At 37.7% G+C, this 21418-nt stretch overlaps 1 pseudogene; it reads right to left on the bottom strand.

Moving 5' to 3' along the window:
- Positions 1 to 8020: 8020 nt before the first annotated feature.
- On the bottom strand, positions 8021 to 16637 carry LOC137740774 (notchless protein homolog; annotated as a pseudogene).
- Between the last annotated feature and the right edge of the window lie 4781 nt (positions 16638 to 21418).

The raw sequence follows: 21418 nt of genomic DNA, 5'->3' as shown, positions 1-21418 counted from the left end.
ATCTCTTCTATGCCCTTTTACATTCTTACGGGTAGACATGATGAATACTCAAATGAATAATCAAAGAATTCAAAGAAGCAAATTCCAAGATTACAATTCTGGATATCGTAAGCACAAACAAACCCAGCTCACCAAAACGCAACATAAACAGATCGATATCCAAGATGTAGAAGCATACCTGATTCAATTATTCCAACATTTGAACCCAAACAAATGCGTGAATCAAAGATCCCTAAAACCATTCCTTAGCTTCATTTGAAATTCGCTGCAAATCAAAGAGAAAGGTTCATCCTTTGTATCGTGTTTTTGTTCTCAGAGCCGATATAGGGGTTTGTTGTTCTAATGGATGGTGGCTTCGGCTGCTTCTAGAGTATTTTTTTTTTATATAGAGTTTGAGTTCTTAGGGTTTTCTTTTCTTTATATACACTGGGTGTGCAGTAGCTAGCTGCTGTTTTTCATTTACTTCATTCTTTCACTGTGTCGGTATTTGTAATTAGCTAAAAAGAAAAATTATTACCATTAGAGAGAGGTGAAAAACTTATTTTCTTTTAGTGGAAAGTTGCATGTCTAAGCGCAGTGCAAGAGGAAAATGTTGAAGTGATTCTATGGAGAAAAATCTGTGCAAGAAGCAGATTTCCGTGGAGGGGCAAGAATTCTAAAAGTAAGCATTTAAAAGAGAAGGAAATGGTGAAATTAAAAAATAGTTGTTTAATGTTTTTCGATTTTTTTTAGTGAACGATATTGATGGGAGGGAGATTTAAATTTGGAACGTCGGAAATTTGAAAATACCCTTTAAAAATCTAAACCAACGGGCTGTTAATTTTCATATTTATGACAACTTTTGAAGGTTAGTTTTAGAAAGCATTACCAAACATGCACGTACGTGAACTATGACAGCGAAAACGGGTATGTTGATGGTCATGGTTAGGTGTAAATGTTTTTGTTCTAATTTTCATTATCTTTTAATTATTTGAAGAAAATTGTAGAGTTGTACATATAATGGAGTGTCATTGTTGCTACTCAAGGTTTGTCTCTTCGTCAATTAAATATTCGTAACGCTTTTACTCATGAAGGTCTAAATGAATAACACATGTCACCTTCACTTAATTACAGCAATTTTTTAAATCTCTCGAACTCACAAACTGATTCTCACCAAACTACTGATGGAGGAATTTTGTAACATGTGGGTTATAGTTATGATAAATGATGAAATATTGCTTCAAAGCATGTAGTAACTACGCCATCTTTTAGACTTTATTCGCCTCCACATCTAGTGTACTAAGGATATGTGAATAAGCATATGAATACAATGAAACTCGGCCTTACACCTATTGTTTGTCAAAATTTTGCACATTCCTAAGACAAACCCCAACACGAGAGATAATAAGAAACACTAAAGTTTATACCAAGAACAAAATTTGCATAAAATTGTTCTTAGTACTTTGGTTTTCCAATGAAAAGGTGGACGTAGTAGAAGGCTATTTTTTCCTAATAATTGTTGGAGATTTTGTAATGTATTTCACTCTTGTTTTCTTCTATAATTCGTCCTCTATTTATGGAGGTATAAACAATCATTCATATTACTTGGTTTGCAATTAAGAGGCCCCACTTCAAGAAACTCATTTGTATCCATTCTCAAATTTCTAGAACGTGTTTCATGAGTGATTTTGATACCATATACAAAGTGTTGGAAGACTATAAATAAATTTGAAAGGATGTGTGTACCTTTTATGTGGAAACTTGAATCTCAACACGCTCCTACAAACACGAACAACTGCATTGACCCTCCATGCACGTCTAAAACCTCGTAGGTCATTGGGTTGGCTATGATATGTCAAGTTGCCCCTTGGTTTTTGTCTCCCAAGACCTAGAGCTGAAAATGATAGATCTAAAGACCTAACTAGAATATTTGAACTGTGGAAAAACTTGTGTTTCTTGTGTTTTCTCTCTTCCCCAAAGTTTCCTTATATAGTGGTTGGGAACAATGTACAAAGACTGAAAAGCCCATCAAAATCCCAAGTATATTCTAATATGAATATCTCTTGATTTTCATCTAATTATCACATAGATAATTAGAAGGTTAATATCCTCATGTGGGTGGAATATCCTTTGATATTTATTTATCCCATAAGATAATCATACATCTCCCTCTCTCCCACATAGGGTGTGGCATAGTCTCAATCAACACACTTAGTTCACATCCATTCTAGTCTATCTCCTCATACAGGAAATGGGATGCGCGACCTCTCTAGAAAGAACGTACATAACCACAAGCACTGCCATTAAGCTATCACTACACTAACAACAGTGCATCACTCGGATGTTCATCGCTTTATGCCCCAAACTGTTTGTCACACACCAAACTTGACATTCTTTATCCCTCGTTATGAAATAGAAAACAATGTCATATCTTACAATTATCATGTATCCTTGTCTTAGTTTGGTAACAAATATCAAAAGACGCCGCACAGCTAATGAATCACATGACATGGTGTTATCTTCGAATTGTCTTCCTTAAGCTCTCATGTCAGTCTAATTAGATTTAACTGCTTGCCTAGACACGTCTCTTTGGATAGTAGCTAACTTGACCGTCTTAGATAAACGTGCTAAAGTAGCGATCATTAAACCTTATCTTTCTAACATAGACTTTAGTTCAAAAGGCATAAAGGTGGAATCGTATAGATTCCTTGTGGTTCACACAGTGATTGAAGCAGGGATCAATTTATCACTCCCACTTTCAGTCGGTTATAGCACATACAATATGATTTGTATGTTATGGTGTACCCTTATTTGAATGAGTGTGTCACATGTCCATTGGACACCATACGAATCTTAGTCTAGTCGTTACACAAGCGCCTAACCTAAGTCTTCTAGCCTAGTCGCCTTCTAGACGCCCACTTAGATACTCATATCCTGCTTTACAAGCTTTAGCATGAAACAAATCTCATGTTCGATTTCTGTTAAGTTTCATCTTAGACATTTCTAAGGTGATGTTTACCTTGTGCATATTGGTACGTTCAACATACACGTGTCCGGTCTTGCAGTCCAATGCATTGAGGACACAAATGTCTCATCCTATTCGTTATCTCAGCGTCAAGGTGAATCGTTCGTGTGAAAAACCGATTCTAGCTTGGTGACACTCATAAAGATGTGTGAACAATCATTTCAAAAATAAATAAATATGAAATGAAAAACTTCAATGCCTTTTTATTCAATAATAAAGTCAAATACAAAAGAAAAACACATCAAACCCTACATAAACCCATATTCTTTACATGAGTTAGAAACGAGTTTCTAATCATGGATTTAGTCATAGGATCAGCGAGCATATTGCTGGTCGAGATGTTTCAACACTACTTCAACCTTGGTAACCTTGTTCCTAAAGAAATGATATCGTATATCTATGTTCTTAGATTTGCCATGATATTTAAGATCTTTAGTGTATGCTAAGGCCGAAGTACTATCACAGTAGACAAGTACAGCTTCTTGAGCATAAGCCTTAACTCCCATCTGTCGTAGAAACCTCTTAAGCCAAACAGCTTCTTGAACAGCTGATCCAATGGTAACATATTCTGACTTCATTGTGGACAGAGCAATACAAGTTTGCTTCTTGCTACACTAAGAAACAATTCCACCTCCAAGGACAAAAGCATAACCTAAGGTGGATTTGCGTTCATCTATATCGCTTGCTCTCTGTATCACTATATCTTCTCAACTTCATATCCGTTCCTTGGTAACATATGGCTAAATCTTTTGTTCTTTGCAGGTATCTCATAACCTTCTTGACGGCTTGCCATTAAGCTTGTCTAGGATTACTTTGATAGTAGCTTACCATGCCCACGACATGGCAAATGTCCGGACGCGTGCAAAGCATCACATACATCAGACTTCCTACTGCAGAGGCTTATGGGACGTTTGCCGCTTGTTCTTTCTCTTTCTTAGTCTTTGGACACAGTTCTAAGGACAATATCGTGCCTCTTTCCATAGGAGTGTTTATGGGTTTGGAGTTCTCCATCTTAAATCATTCAAGTACCTTCTTAATGTAAGTCTTTTGAGACAAACTTAGAACTTTCCTTGATTGATCTCTTGTGATTTTAACTCCAAGCGCATAATGTGCTTCACCCATATATGTCATCTCAAAATGGGATGACAACCACGCTTTCGTGGTTTCTATGGAGGTTTTGTCATTTCCTGCTATTAGGATGTCGTCAACATACTGAGAAAGTATGATAATACTTTTCCCAGATTTCTTAAGATACTCACAGTGGTCTTCCTCAATCATCTTAATACCAAATGAAGTGATTGAATTGTGGAATCTAATGTTCCACTGTCTACACGCTTGCTTGAGGCCATATATGGAACATTTTAGGCGGTAAACTTTGCGTTCTTGTCGCTTGGCCTCGAAGCCAAGAAATTGATCCATGTATATCTCCTCTTCTAGTTCTCCATTGAGAAATGTTGTCTTAACATCCATTTGGTAAAGTTCCAAATCTAGTTGAGCAACAATAGCTAAAATAAGGCGAATAGAGGCAAACCTCACCACAGGGGAGAATGTTTCTTCATAGTCTACACCCAATTGTTGAGTGTATCCTTTCACCACAATGTGTGCCTTATATTTGTCAATTGAACCATCCGTCGTGTGTTTGATTTTTAAAACCCACTTGTTTCGATGCCCAGGCGGAATGTCAACTAACTCCCAGATAGTACTTTTGTCCATGGAGCTCATCTTTTCCTCCATTACAGTTATTCACTTTTCTTTGGCCGCTGAAGACAACACTTCTTTGTAAGAAAAAGGTTCGTGTTCCTCTGAAGGTATGCAAATGTAGGTCTCTTCATCAACCTCAAAATGACATTTGGGAATGTGGCCTCTCTTGCTTATTCGAACTATGTGACCTTCAATTTCAGAGGGTACGCTCCCATCATTGGGCGTATTCTCTTGAGTGTTTATGGATACATTACACCCACTAGGTTGTGTACTCTCACCCGGATCAAGTCCTCCTACATCATATTCAATGACCATTAGATTGGAAATTAATTATCCTCCTTCGCTCGAAGATGTTACGAGTTCTTCATCTTTCCCTAACTCATGGAGATCAAGGTTTTTGACAGTATCACTAAGTTTTGGGAAGTCATTCTCTATGAATTCCACATCACGTGAATCAATCTCGGTTCTCCCTCCAACTAGATGTTCACCATACATCACATAACCTTTCGAGTTTTCACAATATCTTATAAAGATATGTTTATTTGCTCTAAGACCCAACTTTCCAAACTTATGTGATTGATTATGAACAAATCCAGCACAATCCCAAGGATGCAAATTACCCATATTGGGTTTTACCCATATTGGATATGGTTCAATAAAGAATGATTTTATTTGCTTAGATTTGATTGATTCTTGCTCTTCTACTTCTTTAGTAACTATTATTAAACATGTTAATTCTGAAACATGGCATGCTAGACTAGGGTATATAGGGCAAGATATAATGACAAGGTTAGTTAGAGAAGGCTTGTTGGTGTCACTCACTATTGTCAATCAGCCTGTATGTGAGCCTTATTTAGCTGGCAAAACAGTTAGAAAGCCTTTTGGAAAGGTTGTTCAAGCTACTCAACCGTTAGAGTTAATCCACTCTACATCTGTGGACCAATAAGTGTGAAGGCCCATCATGGCGCCTCTTATTTTCTAACTTTGATTAAAGATTACACGCGATATGGTTATGTGTACTTGATCATTCATCGGTATGAAGCTTTAGATTGTTTGAAATGTGGTATCAGAGCGTGCTTAATGCGACCTCACACCCCATACGATGGTTTGTGAACAGATTTCAAACACTTTTACCCACCTGGGTCGAGCTCCACTTCCATCAACCACCTTAATGCCGAGCTTAGTAGCGTGAGCAGGGCATTAAGGTGGTCAATGTTAATACAAAGTGTTTTGGAAAATTAAATGTACGGATGACAATTTAACAGCCAAAATCGCTTCCCGCGAGTAACTGCACCAAATAGGGAAAATTTTAAGATGAAAATTCGAGTATTTAATGGATATGGGTAACTGCGGGGTAGATAATTATTCAAGGGTAAAGTACAAAAAACTACTTCAACTATTGGTGTCACGACACTCTCATACCTCATCTTTTAAAATTGACAATGTCATACCTCATCTTTAGAATTTGGTCCGATGTTATACCTTTCGTTACTCAACCGTTTACTTTTCAATTAAATGCTGACGTGGCTTGATTCAGGGCCCACTTTCTATTAAAAATCATTAAAATATTATTAAAAACTAAAAAACTTTATTCAATATTTTTTAAATATTAAAATCATAAAGAAAAGTAAGGAAAAAAAAAAAACAACCCTCAGTTCGTCCCTCCCCCTCCCCCCCTCCTCTCTCTTCTCCCCCATCTTCATCTTCTTCCCCCCACCTGCAACCCCACCGCAACAAAAAAAAAAAAAAAAAAAAAAAAATTCCAATTTGTCTTCCCCCCACACCCACCCTCAGTTTGTCTTCCCCCCTCCCCACCACCCCCCCCCCCCCCCACCACCCCCCTCTTCTCCCTCCTGCAACCTAGAAAAAAAAAACTCAGATCCCGTCGGCGGGAAAATGGGTGCGCGGAGAAGGTGGAGGATGGGTGTGGAAGAGGAAGTGGAGAATGGATGTCCCTCCCCCTCCCCCCCTCCTTTCTCTTCTCCCCCATCTTCATCTTCTTCCCCACACCTGCAACCCCTAAAAAATAAAAAAATTCCAATTTGTCTTCCCCCCGCACCCACCCTCAGTTTGTCTTCCCCCCTCCCCACCACCCCCCACACCCACCCCCTATTCTCCCTCCTACAACCCAAAAAAAAAACAAAAAAACCCAGAACCTGTCGGCGTGAAGATGGGTGCAGAAGAGGATGTGGAGAATGGTTGAGAGTGGTGGATTTGGCGGCAAGGGGTTGAGTTTGTTTTTTTTTTGGGGGGGGGGGGGGGGGGAAGATGAACTAGGTTCGCTTTGGATATTTTGTTTTTTTTTTTTTCCTTCTTCTTCTTCTTCCTCCTTCTTTCTAGGTTGCAGGGGGTTGTGTTTTTTTTTTTTTTCCCCGGGGGGGGGGGGGGGGGGGACTGCGTTGGGTTTGGGATTTTTTTTATTTTTATCCTTCTTCTTCTTCTTCTTCCCTCGAGGGGGGCGGGGGGGGGGGGGGTGGGTTAGGGGGTTAATGGGTTTTCAAATTTTTTTTTTTTTTTTTTTTTGCTTGAAGATTAAGCAGGGAAGAAGATGAAGATGGCGAGAGAGAGAGAGGGGGGTGTGACGAACAGAGGGATTTTTTTTTTGTTTAATACTTTTCTTTATTATTTTAAAAATATTTAATAATTTTTTTTAGTTTTTAATAATATTTTAATGATTTTTTAATAGAAAATGGATCCCAAATCAAGCCACGTCAGCATTTAACTGAAAAGTAAATGGCCAAGTAACGGAAGGTATAACATTAGACCAAATTCTAAATATGAGGTATAACATTGTCAATGTTAAAAGATGAGGTATGAAAATATTGCGACATCAATAGTTGAGGTAGTCTTTTGTACTTCATTATTCAATTTTGGTATTGGTGATGGTGATCGGGATACTGCCCCGCTTTTATTTAAAATATATAATAAAATGCAAGCTAACTGATACATATGATGCGACGGCGAAAATCTTTGTGGCCTGTCTGTGGCACAAATACTCTATAATTTGCCGGAGCCCCCAATCTCAAGCCCCTCATATCTAGTTGCTCGGCGGTAAAATTCGCCGGCGACTGTGAGGCCCTATTGTCTTCAAATTATTCCGGCATCATCTCCACCACGGAACAGCAGCCAAGTTCTAGATTTCCCACCGTGACGGGCTACAGCCACCAAAGCCCCGCAAAAAACCAATCCAGCCCACCCTTTCTCCTCACTGCAGAAGCCTTCTTACAGTCGCCGCCACCTTATCCCTTTCAAATCTCCCGCACCTAATATTCTTGATGCGTATGTAAGAAACAACAAAATTCATGTTGCATGTAATTACTAATTGCACTTTCTTTTTATTTTTCAGTTTTAGCGAGAGTTATTATTTCAACAAAAATGAGCATCGAATCGAGCATGAGAGCTACAAAATGAGATAAGCATCTATTGGCATGACAGCAGAAGACAGGAATCAGCTGCAGGTATACATTTCCAGAGTACGAACGTAAAATATTAGTTCAGGGTTCGTTTCCCTCCAATATAACCAAAAACAAATATTAGTTCAGGAAAGAAATATATAAACTACTTTATGGCACAACTCTAATGAAGAAAACTTAGCTGCCTAGCTAGTCCACATCAGACAGCTCCGAAAATGCTCAACCAAGCAGAATGCTTGCACCCAATGCATCAAAAACTTTAATGCTGATTTAGGAGCTTTTCATGTCAACCTTTCTTGTGACTGATACTTAGATTCCCAAATCCTTGTTCGTATCCCTGTAGTCGTATATTATACATTATGTATACGGTGCCAAATACTTCAACGCACAATTACTACCATTGTGTATTTCAATCATGTAGTTGCTCATACTACGGCCTACCATTAATCTAGCCCATCCATAGCTTCAGAACTCTATCCTTACCACCAGAAGCAACCTTCCCCACCATCTGGACTCCAATCGACAGCAAAAAACCTTTCAAAAACAAATTCAACATTCAAAAATGGGTCTTACCATAGGTCAATATAAAGAGGGCACGTTTACTCTGTGCATAAATCTTATCACGGGTGCATTTATCTTCCTTCATTCGTGGCATTAACTGCTGTGTCCTTACATAACAGGTGAAATGAATATAAAGGCCAGCAGACAATAAAACACAGGAGGCCTTGGGTTCCCTCAAAGTAGCCCAACTTGTCTTTGTGAATATTCAGAGGAGTACAATTAGAAGACTTGCGTAAGTACACATGCATTGATGTACGTTAGGGTCAATGATTTAGTTGATGTCTTCCTACAGTTTGGAATTGGTATCTGTTTTTGGGAATCTTCCTATATCTCTATGTTTCCATCCTCCTCCAAGCATGCTTCAGTAACCGAAACAGTGTATCAGTGCCTTTGAGGTGAAGGGAAAATATATACCTCATCTGCATGACCTGGAAGGTCTTGTTTTAGTGCCCGTGCCCTGATATCCCAAACCTATATGATTGAAAGAAAAGAATCAATCCCAAAAAACTCCACCACAACCAAAAAGGGCATAGCACGCAGGCAAAGGTACACAATAACAAAACAAGCGTAAGGAATCTGAAGTTAGTTGCTCAAAAATTGGTGTTCATACGTGATGGAAATATTCAGTAATCAGGAAACTGAAAATAGAAATCAAGGTTATACCAATGTACATAACCACAAACTACCAGGTCAAAGCTAATAATCTGCCTTGCAGTGGTGAAATCATTAACAGAAATTAAAAGATAACATTTTATTTTTTGGATGTATGAAAACAATATCAGGGGTTGATAGGGTTTGGTATCAAACTCAAGTTATTTGAACGTCATATGGAAACTAATATCTAGTTTACCAGAACTGGGATTTAAACCATTAGTAAAATTTGAGATGATTCTTTTCGTGACATGGAGAATTATCAAAATACGAAGAAACCACATGTCAATTATTTTTTCCACTTACACCACATTACATTTCGTGACGTGTTTCTAATGCAATGTGAAATCTTACAGTCTCACTCTTTTTAATAGGAATCCTTATCACCACCAAACAATAAAAAGTTCATAACCAGTAAATGGTTTACCTTGAGAGTTGAATCTTTGCTGCCACTTAAATGTAGCCTACTGTCTGCCGACCAGCTGTGAGGCAACATGTAATAATTAGCCATACAACATAAGCATTCGAAAAACAGAAAGAATTGATATCAATTCAGACCTGATCTGGTAGACAGGTCCAACATGGCCTCGCAAAGCTGCAACAAATTTTCCAGTAGTACCGTTCCATAACTTGACAGACCTATCAAATGAGGTACTTGCTATCCATTGCCCATCAGGTGAAAAGCAGACGTGGTTTACAAACTGATACCAAGAAAACATTTTCATAGATCCATTATAAAGCTTAAATGAAAAAAACCTCCAACTACAGTAATTATAGCTCTAAGTTTAAGGCTTGTGCTGCAACATAGATGCATTGTGCGTATTTTGGTGACTCAAAATTGCATCAGTTCATCCACTATGAAATAAAACATCTGACTGAAAGATGAAAATTGGAAAATTGATCCGAATTAACTTGCAGAACTAAAGATGAAATCAATAGTCTGTTGATTGGCATGTTTTTTAAGTTGTAGTAAGAGGCGGTGAGGAATAAAAGAAATTGCATGTTTGGTTCCTCAGAAAATAGCTTCGTGTTCCATAATAATGAAAAATATGTTTGCCCAAAAAAAAAAAACAGAAATATGTTACCAAACAAGCTCTCACAATTTGACCAATAAAAAAGCTCTCACAACTGGCTAAAACATAATAATGTATAGATAGCTGCAGACCCTGCAGGAAATGCTTTAAAACAATGTAAGATTTGCCTTTCATTTAACCAACTAAATTCACGTAAAATGCAGTTTAAAAAGACTCAACTTTACAAGTGTGGGATGGGAACTGGGATGAAGCACTGAATATGTGAGCATCAAGGATAACATTCTTCTCAGGAGGTTAAAAGTTGACAGTTCATCATTGAAATCTTTTCAAAGGATGGAATCCTAAATTCATGGCCCAAGTAGCTAACTCTCAATGATTGTATAGTAACTCACCACAGGAGAGTTAGGAGGATGGACCATTATGATTTACAAACAAAGAAGATGTAACTGTCAGACCACGCCTAAAGCTAAAATTTGACACCCCAAAAAGAGGAATGGAACTTAAGTAAGCCTTCATTAACGAAAAAAACTCAGGTAAGCTGACAAACAAGATTATTTTAAGTCATAACTCATAAGCAAATTGATACAGAAACACAAATTGAAAAATTAAGGTAGCATTGCAATCCAAATAAAAATTATCAGGAACTTGGACTACAGTTAACAACCGAGCATAGCATTCAAAAATATTTTACCTGTTGGTGACCTGTCATGCAAGTTTTAGGTTGTTTGCTGACAAAAGGTTCCCATAGAAACATTGTAAAATCATCAGATTCAGAAACCAATCTTTCAGGGGCATTGCCTTTCATTTTGTTATATCTTTCCAAAGCTGCCTATATGTCAGAAATTGAAAATATAATTAGTTTCATGGATGGGGAATAGTGGTGGAGACACAGAGAGAGAGAGAGAGAGAGAGAGAGAGAGAGAGAGAGAGCATATATCAGGAGAGGTTATCACTTTTAGTCAGCTAACTGTAACCTAATCACAACACTGACATGTGGCAATCAATGTTATTAAAACTCTCAAAAGAAAAGCTTCAAAAAATCTGTCTTCAAGCTTTAGTGAGTTCTGAAAGAATCAGCACCGTAAAATCCATAGTATACACTTCTTCAAAACTAGTATTCCACCATAAGATTGTTCAATCAAAGGTCAAGACCTTGCAGTTCCCAATTGAAAAAGAATGCAATACGGAGATTCAAAGGAAACATTTCTCAAAGAAAACAGATCTTGTCCTCCCCAACATTAATGTCAAAGATAAAAACAAATGCCTGAGTGGCAGGCCTGAATCCTTAAAATTAGTGAAAGGGGTACCGAATTTGTTCTCTTTTGATACTAAAGTATCGCTATGAAAAAAATATAAAACCAAATTACTCGTTATAAATGAAACATATGAGACCTGAACAAAATAAACAATATCAAACCAAACAAGATTAATGCAACAACTAAAGCAGATGATAAACAATTACCTTCTTCATTTCCTCTGGAGACAAATATTGCTTGCCAGTGTGATCAAATGCTCCAGTACGAAGAACATATTCAGTACTAAATGTAAGAGAGTTAACCCAATGACCGTGACCCTAAACAAACCATACAAAATATCAAAGGTCATGAAATGTAAAATACAGATATTAAGATGCAAGAGCGTCAACAAGCACCATTCCACGGACAAGGCATATTAAATTAGACAAATAAGCATATTACTAACCATCAGTGACTTAAAGGGTATAACGAACAACAGAACAATCGAATTACCAAATTATAAACTAGAATTAGAAATTCAAATTACTAATAAAAAAGACGCACACTAAGAAATCCAGAAAACGATTGATAAACAAAATAAGGAATACGAATAGTCTATATGCCCTCACAAAGAAAGGCCTGAAAGATGAGATGGAGTTAAAATCCGTAAAAGAAAACCACTATATTTAAGTCAAGAAGCACTTATCAGTATCTAAAACATCTACGAAATTAACACATCCACACATAACAATAAAGCATATAGAAATAAGTTATAGGGTATGGACAATAAACAACAATTTACAAGAAAACTATGACATGAGACTACACCAAACAACTGACTGGAGAGGAAAATAAATGAGGTGATCACAATGTCAATAACTAAATTACATATTTACAAAGGGAATGAGCAATGATGCAAAAAAAAGAGGTTCCAGACTAGCACGACCTCTAGATGTAATACCTACCTTCAGTTCACGAATTAGTTTTCCTTGAGTGGTCTCCCATACTTTGATAGTACAATCCTGGGAGCTGTGACAGTTAAGATAGAGATAGTTGTTATAAATCTGTAGCCAACTTCAGCTCAATGATATCGAAAATATAAGAGCTACTTGTATTGTCTCAGAAGTCTTGGCCAACAATTCTTTTCAAATAAAGAATGTCAATAATCTTTTCAAGGGCATCCAATCAGTTTTCTTTTGTTTCTAAGTAGAAGGGGTTTAGAGAAAGGCTATTGACAAGATCTAGAATTATAAGAAAATTCAAGGTCTTCTTACAACACAAGGGAACAAGGTGTAAATGGATGTATGCGTAAGTGGAACATTTAAATTGATGAACATCATTATTATCCAAAAAGTCTATGTAATTCGTATAAACATGTTGAACATAACTAACAAATATTTCATTTAGTTTTATTGAAAGAAATAGGAAAAATAATATACCCTGTATATATGACACCATCTCCACCCCATTTAACACAAGTTACTGCAAGGGTGTGGCCACTAAGACATATAACAGATTTCCTCAATGTAACATCCCATATGCGTGCATCGCCATCCTTGCTAGCACTTACAAAGCGTCAACACAGAGCGCTAAGGTGGACTGGTTCCCGAGAAATTCCAGTAATCCATTTCTTGTGGCCCTAACAAATGAATAAAATAATACTTTCATCAAACAATTATCATAGAAAACACATACTTCCCAGTAAGGGATTGTCAAGGAAAAGGCAATTTTCAGGAACCCTCTTCTTTATTTAGTTGTTCTCATATAGTTGTCATCATGGCATCATGTTGATGGACCCTAAATGGGCATACAGACAGCCTTATATGTTGATTTAATCTAAATTTCAAATAGTAAATTTCTACATCCAAACCCAAGGCAGAAGATGTCAACTTTCATGTTATAAAGATGTCAAAATTCATGACACATAAAACCATTAATTACAAATGACAATATGTTACAGGGTATTTATTATGTATTAAAAAAGTATACTGGCACTCTTTGCTTCACTCTTTATGGGAATTGGAACTCATTACTTTATAACATGCACAGAGAAAAAGATAAGGCATGTATTCCTGTTAGTTTAGCTTTTGAGCATTTAAGTATAGCAAGTTCCTGAATGTAGAAGAGTTTCTCCATATATGCATCACAAGCAACAGATTACAATGTGAAACAAACAACAGAGAAGTTTATAATGATCAGTGATTGAAGCATAGAGACATACAACAAGTGGATTGCCTGATGGCTTCCCTGTCTGTGGATCCCAACATTGAAGTTCTCCAGACTTGCTGCCACTAACAAGATGCTTACCATCAGGTGACCATGCAATAGATAGGACCCAATTCTTATGTCCTTAATAAAACAAGGTCCACTGTTAGTGCAAGTAATAGAACGACAAGTTATGAGAATGACTACCCTCTTAACTTATAATTTATTATTTTTATGGGAAAAAAGTTTGAAACTTATAACTCATAAAATGTAATAAACTTTAATCTAATGTGAACCGTCAAGTGAAAAAAGAGTTAAAAGAAAAAAAAAATTGAAAGAACTTTATTCTCACTAAGTATGCAGCGCACCACAGCAAGGATATGAACTACAGTCTATGTGACAAAGCCTAACTATAAGTAATTGCATTATCAATCCCTAATCCCTACTGTAATCCAGAAAAGTGTTCTCAGATATCCAAATCATCTGTAATTCTTTTTCCTTTTTTTTTTTATATGAAAATTTTATCCGCTGTTTCATATTACTTTTCAAAGTTTTCGTAGTGTACAAACATAATGTAATGTTCAAAAGGTATAAAAACTAGGAATGTGAAATAAAACTTCGACTCTGAACCTGTACATGTGTGCAATGGCGTCTGAGTATTAAGGTCCCATAGTCGGACAGTTGTATCACCAGAACCGCTAGCCAACTGTTGGCCATCAGGACTAAAAGCAACTGAGACTACAGCTTCTTTGTGACCTATAGTGACAAAACATAGCTTTGATACAATAATAAACAAAATTATATTCTCAACGGCATAGTAGTAGCCAAAATTGGCATTCTGTGAGCCAATCCAGAAAAGGTTGATAGCATAAATTACCAGCAATTGTTGCCGAACAATGATGAACAGGACGAATTCGGAAAACAGCTTGTGGTTGATAAACTATGTTGAGTACCTTCTCCACAGAAACTGCCAAGGTTTTTCACCAGAAAAGAGTATCAAATGAAAAAGCGGCCCCAAAATCTTTCAGTTGCCGTTGTTTAAGATATACACAATCATGGCAGCTGAAATGCTGACTAAAAATTTTGCCAATATCTAACTCACTTTTCTTCTTCTCTGCATATTTTCCAAGTGACTCAAGAAGTTCCTGATCTTGTATATAGAAAGCATAAGGTACCCTATCCTCCTGAACGAACCCGAAACACAGACTTCATTACTTGCATGAGCGTGGAAAACCACAACACATGAAGCAGGATCCAAAAAAATATCGCAAATCACTTCTTGCTAAAATATGCTAAATTTGGAAAAACATACTCATACAGGGATTCAAAGATTCAAATTTATATATAATAACGCCCACGAAAATTTTGTAAATTTCAAAAGTCAGCACCCACTATTGTTAGTTGTGTTCAACTATTCGTACCATACAAAATTATATTTTTGCGATCAAAACGTAAATTGCTACAATCCCATCAGCCCAAGAGACATGCTTCTTCAGTTTTTCATACAAAATTTAAATTACAAATTGAAATTCTGCAACTTTAATGAGGGGAAGTACAAAAAATTAACAGCACGATGCAAAATTTGTAAAGTAGTAAAAAATGATTATACATTTTTAAGAAGCTGATTGACGATTTGTTGAAGGTGTTGCGGCTCAGTGTTCAGAGGAAGGTAGACGGAGCTTCCTAATGGAGTCCCATCTGGGTCCGTCAGAAGGCACAACAGTCTTCCCCTCTGCTTCTTCCAGCTCCATGGCCATTGCTGATGAAATGTCCAAGTTGGAGAATCGTTCTTTTGTAAAAGTTGAGATTTTGGGGACTATATATAGCTATCGGTTCTGCGAGTTCAGAAATTGGGGGCGAGGGGTTTAGGGTTTTAGGGATTAGGGTTCGTCAGATGCAGCGGTGATAGCGGCTTATTGGTTTCACGTCGGTGTCTTGAGTTCGACTCCTCCAACCAACAAATTAGCTGGGTTGTTCATAATTCATTGCTCCTACACTCAACAATATGATTTTTTTATTATTATTATTTATAAAAATTATATTGAAGAGAGGGTATTCGAACTCCATATCTGATGTAAATTTAATCTCTTATTACAAGCCAATTTCAGGAAATTTTTTATGAGGCCCTATGTTTGTAAAGTTTTCTTTTTTTAATTTTTTTTTTTAGAGAGAAGTACAATTTTTATTGAAATAAGGCAAATATGTACATCAATATGGAGGATGGGGTGCACTATGGACTTCAATAAAACCTTGCCGAGAATTTCAATCCGGACAAAAGGAAAAGAATGTTCCGCATAATTAACAATATAACCATCCTACATACAATACAATCATCACAAATTAATTAAGTAACACCCTCAGTTGAAGCATCTTGGACTAAAATTGGTGGGTATCCACACCAAAGCATCTCAGCCACACATCCAAGTCCAGCACACATGAGTTTATCCGCTACTTGATTTGCATCCCGACGAACATGCAGTAACATTGTCTGATGAAGGGAACCTAGAAAATGATTGATGTCATTAATTAAAGGCCCCATGTTTAATGTATCTACACCCCGATGTTGCATAGCTGCCAAAGCTATTGCAGAATCTCTTTCAAAACAAAAAGGCCTCCCATCTGGAAATATTTCCAACATGAACAATACAGCCCTTCCAGCTGCCAAAAATTCCACCTGAAGAGGAGATGTAGCGTGATCAACAGAAGCCGAGAACCCAACTAAAAAATTTCCATTGTGATCCCAAATGACGACTCCAACACCACCCTTGCTTGAGTTTTTTTTACCAAGCCATCGAAATTACACTTTAATAACTCCAAGGGTGGAGGACTCCATTTTTATCGGTCATAAGACCGTGATACCTTTGGTTGTTTATGAAACTGCTGGAAAGCAACCATCCACTCCTCTACTCGCAGCCCCACCTCCCTTGGTGCACTCTTAACTCCTCTTCATATCAGGTCGTTCCGTACCTTCTACAAGCTCCAACACGATAGGGGAGGGTCAAGGCCGTCTGTGACACCCATGCCTTCAAATTAAGTTCATGAACTTGATGCACATGTAGGCCCAGGGCTGCAAACCAAACTGCAGCTACTAAAGGGCAATCCCTGACGACATGTTCGACTAATTCCGAGTGTCCTCCACACACCAAACATTCCTCCTTATTGATGATTCTCCTTGTTTATAGGAATTCCTTTTGAATTATTCCTCTAACTGAAACCAGTTATAATCTTTGTAGATTTTAGTTTGTATCTTTTGAATTTTGAACTTCTATGTAAGTAGGGTTAATTCAAACCCTGATTGTAATCTGTAAGTGGTTATAAATACATGCATCCCACGTATTCAAGGTGTATGCAACTGAAGTGAAATCTCTGTGTTCTTAAGTTTACATGGTATTGAGCCTTACCATCTAATGACAATGATCCTTGTTTTTTTTTTTCCTCGCTTCCAATGGCTGAAAACAATGGTGCTTCTTCTTAACCATTCAATCCCGTTTCCCCAAACAATCTCACCCATCCTTTTTCCTCCATGACTACTATGGTAAACATTAAGCTAAACAGGACCAACTACCTATTGTGGTTGGCCCAAATCCTTCCTATTCTCAACCGTCGAGATTTAATGGGGTATGTTGATGGCACTCTGGTGTGTCCCCCGAAGCACATGCCTGGTGTGGCAACTGTTAATCCTGCCTATATCTCCTAGATGTAGCAGGATCAAATGATCCTAAGTTGGATCAATGGCTCACTTACTGCATCGGTTTTGTTTGTTGTGGCCACAAGAGAAGTGCTAAAGCAACCTGGGAAGTGCTCGAGCAACGGTATGCTTCTTCTTCACAAAATAGGATTTTATTTTTGAGGAATGAATTACTGCAGACAAAGAAGGGTGATCTTTCGGTAACAGATAATTTGGATCGCATAAATATGATTGCTGAGAACCTTGCCCTCAAGGCAACCTGTGAGTGACGATGAATTAGTACAGATTGTGTTGAACAATCTTGGACCAGCTTTTGAGATGACAGTCAGTGCTGCTCAAGCTCGTGATACACCTATCACGTATTCGATTCTTGAGGCGCTATTTTTGACCACTGAAGGAAGAATGCTAGGGCATGTTGCTCATGTGGTGGAGCAAGCTTCTGTTACGGCCTTTGTTGCTGCAAGAGGAATAGGTGGAGGTCGCGGTCATGGTGTTGGGCGTTGTGTTTCTCCCTCCAATCGTGGTGGAACGTTGAATCAACGAGGCTTTAACCCTCGTAAAAACAACAATCAGCGCTATGCTTCTAGAAATGGGGAACGATGTGCGTCCACTGGTAAGCACATTGTCTGCCAAATATGTGGCAAACCTAGTCATCTGGCTCTGGATTGCTATCAGTGAATGAACGCTGCTTTTGAGGGCCGCATTCCTGCCAAGCGTCTCTCTGCAATGGTATCATCTCCTATTACTCTCAACAAACAACAAAATGGTAATTGGTTACTAGACACAGGAGCCAATGCGCACATTACTCCGAATCTGCAAAACCTGGTAAACCAGAAAGAGTATAATGGTAATGATGGTGTTGGTGGTGTAGGTAAAGACTCTAATATTTTGATTGCACATTATGGTTCTAATAAAATTAATACTGATGCTTGCTCATTTAATTTACAAGACATCCTACACCGCCCTAAAGCCTCAACTAGCATCATTTCTGCCCACAAGTTTACATTAGACAATGACTGTTATTTATTAATCTTCCCACATTTTTTTCTTGTTAAGGACCTCAAGACTCGGAAGACGTTTTTCCGAGGGAGATGTGAGAACAGCTTATACCCGTTTTCAGGTGGCGGTGGACAACTTCCAAATCCAGTTAAAGTCTTTGTAGAGTTTCGAGTTTCTGTTCAAAAATGGCATGCCCGTCTTGGTCATCCAGCCAGTTCAATAATAAAGTTTTTAATTGCAAATAAATTGGTTCCAGTTCATGGTACCTCCAATGTAACCTTTTGTCAGTCTTGTCCATTAGGAAAGAGCACCAAGTTGCCTTTCAAAGTGTCAGTGTCTGTTTCCAATTGTCCTTTGCAGCTTTTACATTTTGATGTTTGGTGTTCTCCGATTATTTCCAATGAAGATTTTCGTTATTATGTCTTGTTTATTGATGATTACTCAAGATATTCCTGGATTTTCCCCATGAAAAATAAATCTCAAGTCTTTGAAATATTTATCCAGTTTAAGGCCAAACTTGAAAATATGTTCAATTTAAAAATAAAAGCCCTTTAATGTGATGAAGGTGGTGAATACAAAAACATTGCCTTTCAAAAGTTTTTAGCACTTCATAGGATTTCTCAAAGATTTTCGTGCCCTAAACATCCAGAACAAAATGGACTTGCGGAGTGTAAACACCGACACATTATTGAAACCAGTATTGTGATGTTTTCTCAGTCATACATGCCTACTAAAATTTGGTTTGATGCTTGTTGTACGGCAACATATTTGATAAATAGGTTACCAACCTGTGTGTTGTCTAACAAATCACCTTATGAGAAGTTATTTCATAAACCACCAAACTATGATACACTAAAAATTTTTGGTTGTCAATGTTTTCTGTGGTTAATGCCTTATACAAAAATAAACTTCAACAAAAATCCAAATCATGTGTTTTCTTAGGTTATTCATTGACTCATCAAGCCTATAAATGTATGGCTTTGTCCACGAGAAAAGTTTATTTGTCTCACCATGTCCTGTTCAATGATGACTTTTATCCTTTTCAAGGACTCACATCTTATTCTGAAAGCGTTCAAACACAAGGTACTTCTTCTTCACCAGATCTCTTATTTAATTTTCCTTTACACATGTCTCCTTCTTTGACCACGATACCTACTCCCATACAAACACTCACTATCCCTCCACCACAAATTTCAACCACATCTTCCATTCCACACCAAATAGTGACCCAACCTAATCCTACATCTTCACCTAGTCAAACTGACACCACATATGTGACACAACCTAATCTTACACCTTCACCCATTCAAGCTGACAACACCTATATGACCCCACCTAATCCTACTCCTTCACCAATTTAACCAGACAACACCCATGTGACTTTACAGCCTATTCTTGTAAGTTCTTCTCCAATGTTGAATGAACAAGCTACAGTAATTCAAGAACTCATGCTAGTGCCTCACGTGACTCCTATTGAACCACCACACTCCATGACCACACATTCCAAGTCGGGAATACACAAACCAAACCCTAAGTATGCTATACATGTGGCTATTAATGATGTTCTTGTTGAGCCTACTTGTTTTACTCAGGCAGTCAAATATCCAGAATGGAGACATGTTATGGTCCAAGAGTTTAATGCCTTGCAGCATTGTTGAACATGGAGCTTGGTTCCATACCGGTCAAACATGAATCTTTTGCCCAAGAAGTGGGTGTTCAAAATAAAGAGGAATGTCGATGGTACCATTGAAAGACATAAAGCACGTTTGGTTGCGAATGGTTTCCATTAACAGCCTGATGTGGATTACACCGAGACCTTCAGTCCTGTTGTTAAACACAGTACCATAAAACTTGTTCTAAGTCTTGCAGTATCGAAAAATTGGCATGTTCGACAACTTGATGTGCAGAATGCATTTTTGCATGGATATTTAAGTGAAGAAGTATACATGAGACAACCTGCAGGGTTTGTTGACAAGCAGTTTCCTCACCATGTTTGCAAACTGCAGCGTTCCATTTACTGGTTAAAGTAAGCTCCTAGGGCTTGGTTTCAACATTTTTCAGAATTTTTGCTTCAACTCAGCTTTCAAGAATCAACATGTGATTACAGTCTCTTTGTATTTAATCAGAAAGGTGTGTATCTCATCCTATTAATCTATGTCGATGATATTCTACTTACTGGGAATAGTCCACGACAGATGGCACATTTAATTACCAAGCTACAGACCTTGTTTTCCATGAAAGATTTGGGACCACTCCACTATTTTTTGGGTGTTGAGGTGAAGTATTTTGGGAATTGCATGCATCTCAGTCAGTCCAAGTATGCTTTGGATCTTCTCACATGCACAAAGTTCACTAAAGCTAAGCTTATATCAACTCCAGTTTCCTATGGCCAGAAGCTATACGTATGATGGTGAGGCATATCAAAATCCAGCACACTATAGTAGTGTTGTTGGAGCATTGCAGTACATTACTATTACTTGTCCTGATTTATCCTACTCAGTTAATCAAGTATGCCAGTTTATGCATGCACCTAAACTTGCTCACTGGAAGGCTGTCAAATGTATTCTTTGTTTGCTTGAAAGCCACACATACTCATGGACTTCTCTACAAACCTAGAAATGTTAGGCTGTCTGTGTTTTCTAATGCTGATTACGCTGGTAATCCAGATACCAGACATTCCACGAGTGGCTACTGCATTTATTTGGGTCCCAATCTTGTTTCTTGGAGTTCAAAGAAACAAAAGACAGTGTCCAGGTCTAGTACAGAGGCTGAGTACAGACAGTTGGCTTATACTGCAGCTGAGTTATCGTGGCTTCGATATCTTTTTAAGGATCTACATTTGCATCTTAGTCAACCAACGATTTGGTGTGACAATGTTTCTTCTATTGCACTTGCCTCCAATCTTGTCTTCCATTAGCACACAAAAC

Source organism: Pyrus communis, chromosome 7, assembly GCF_963583255.1.
Source record: "Pyrus communis chromosome 7, drPyrComm1.1, whole genome shotgun sequence".
Classification (NCBI taxonomy): domain Eukaryota; kingdom Viridiplantae; phylum Streptophyta; class Magnoliopsida; order Rosales; family Rosaceae; genus Pyrus; species Pyrus communis.
This window is presented reverse-complemented; position numbering and strand designations above follow the sequence as displayed.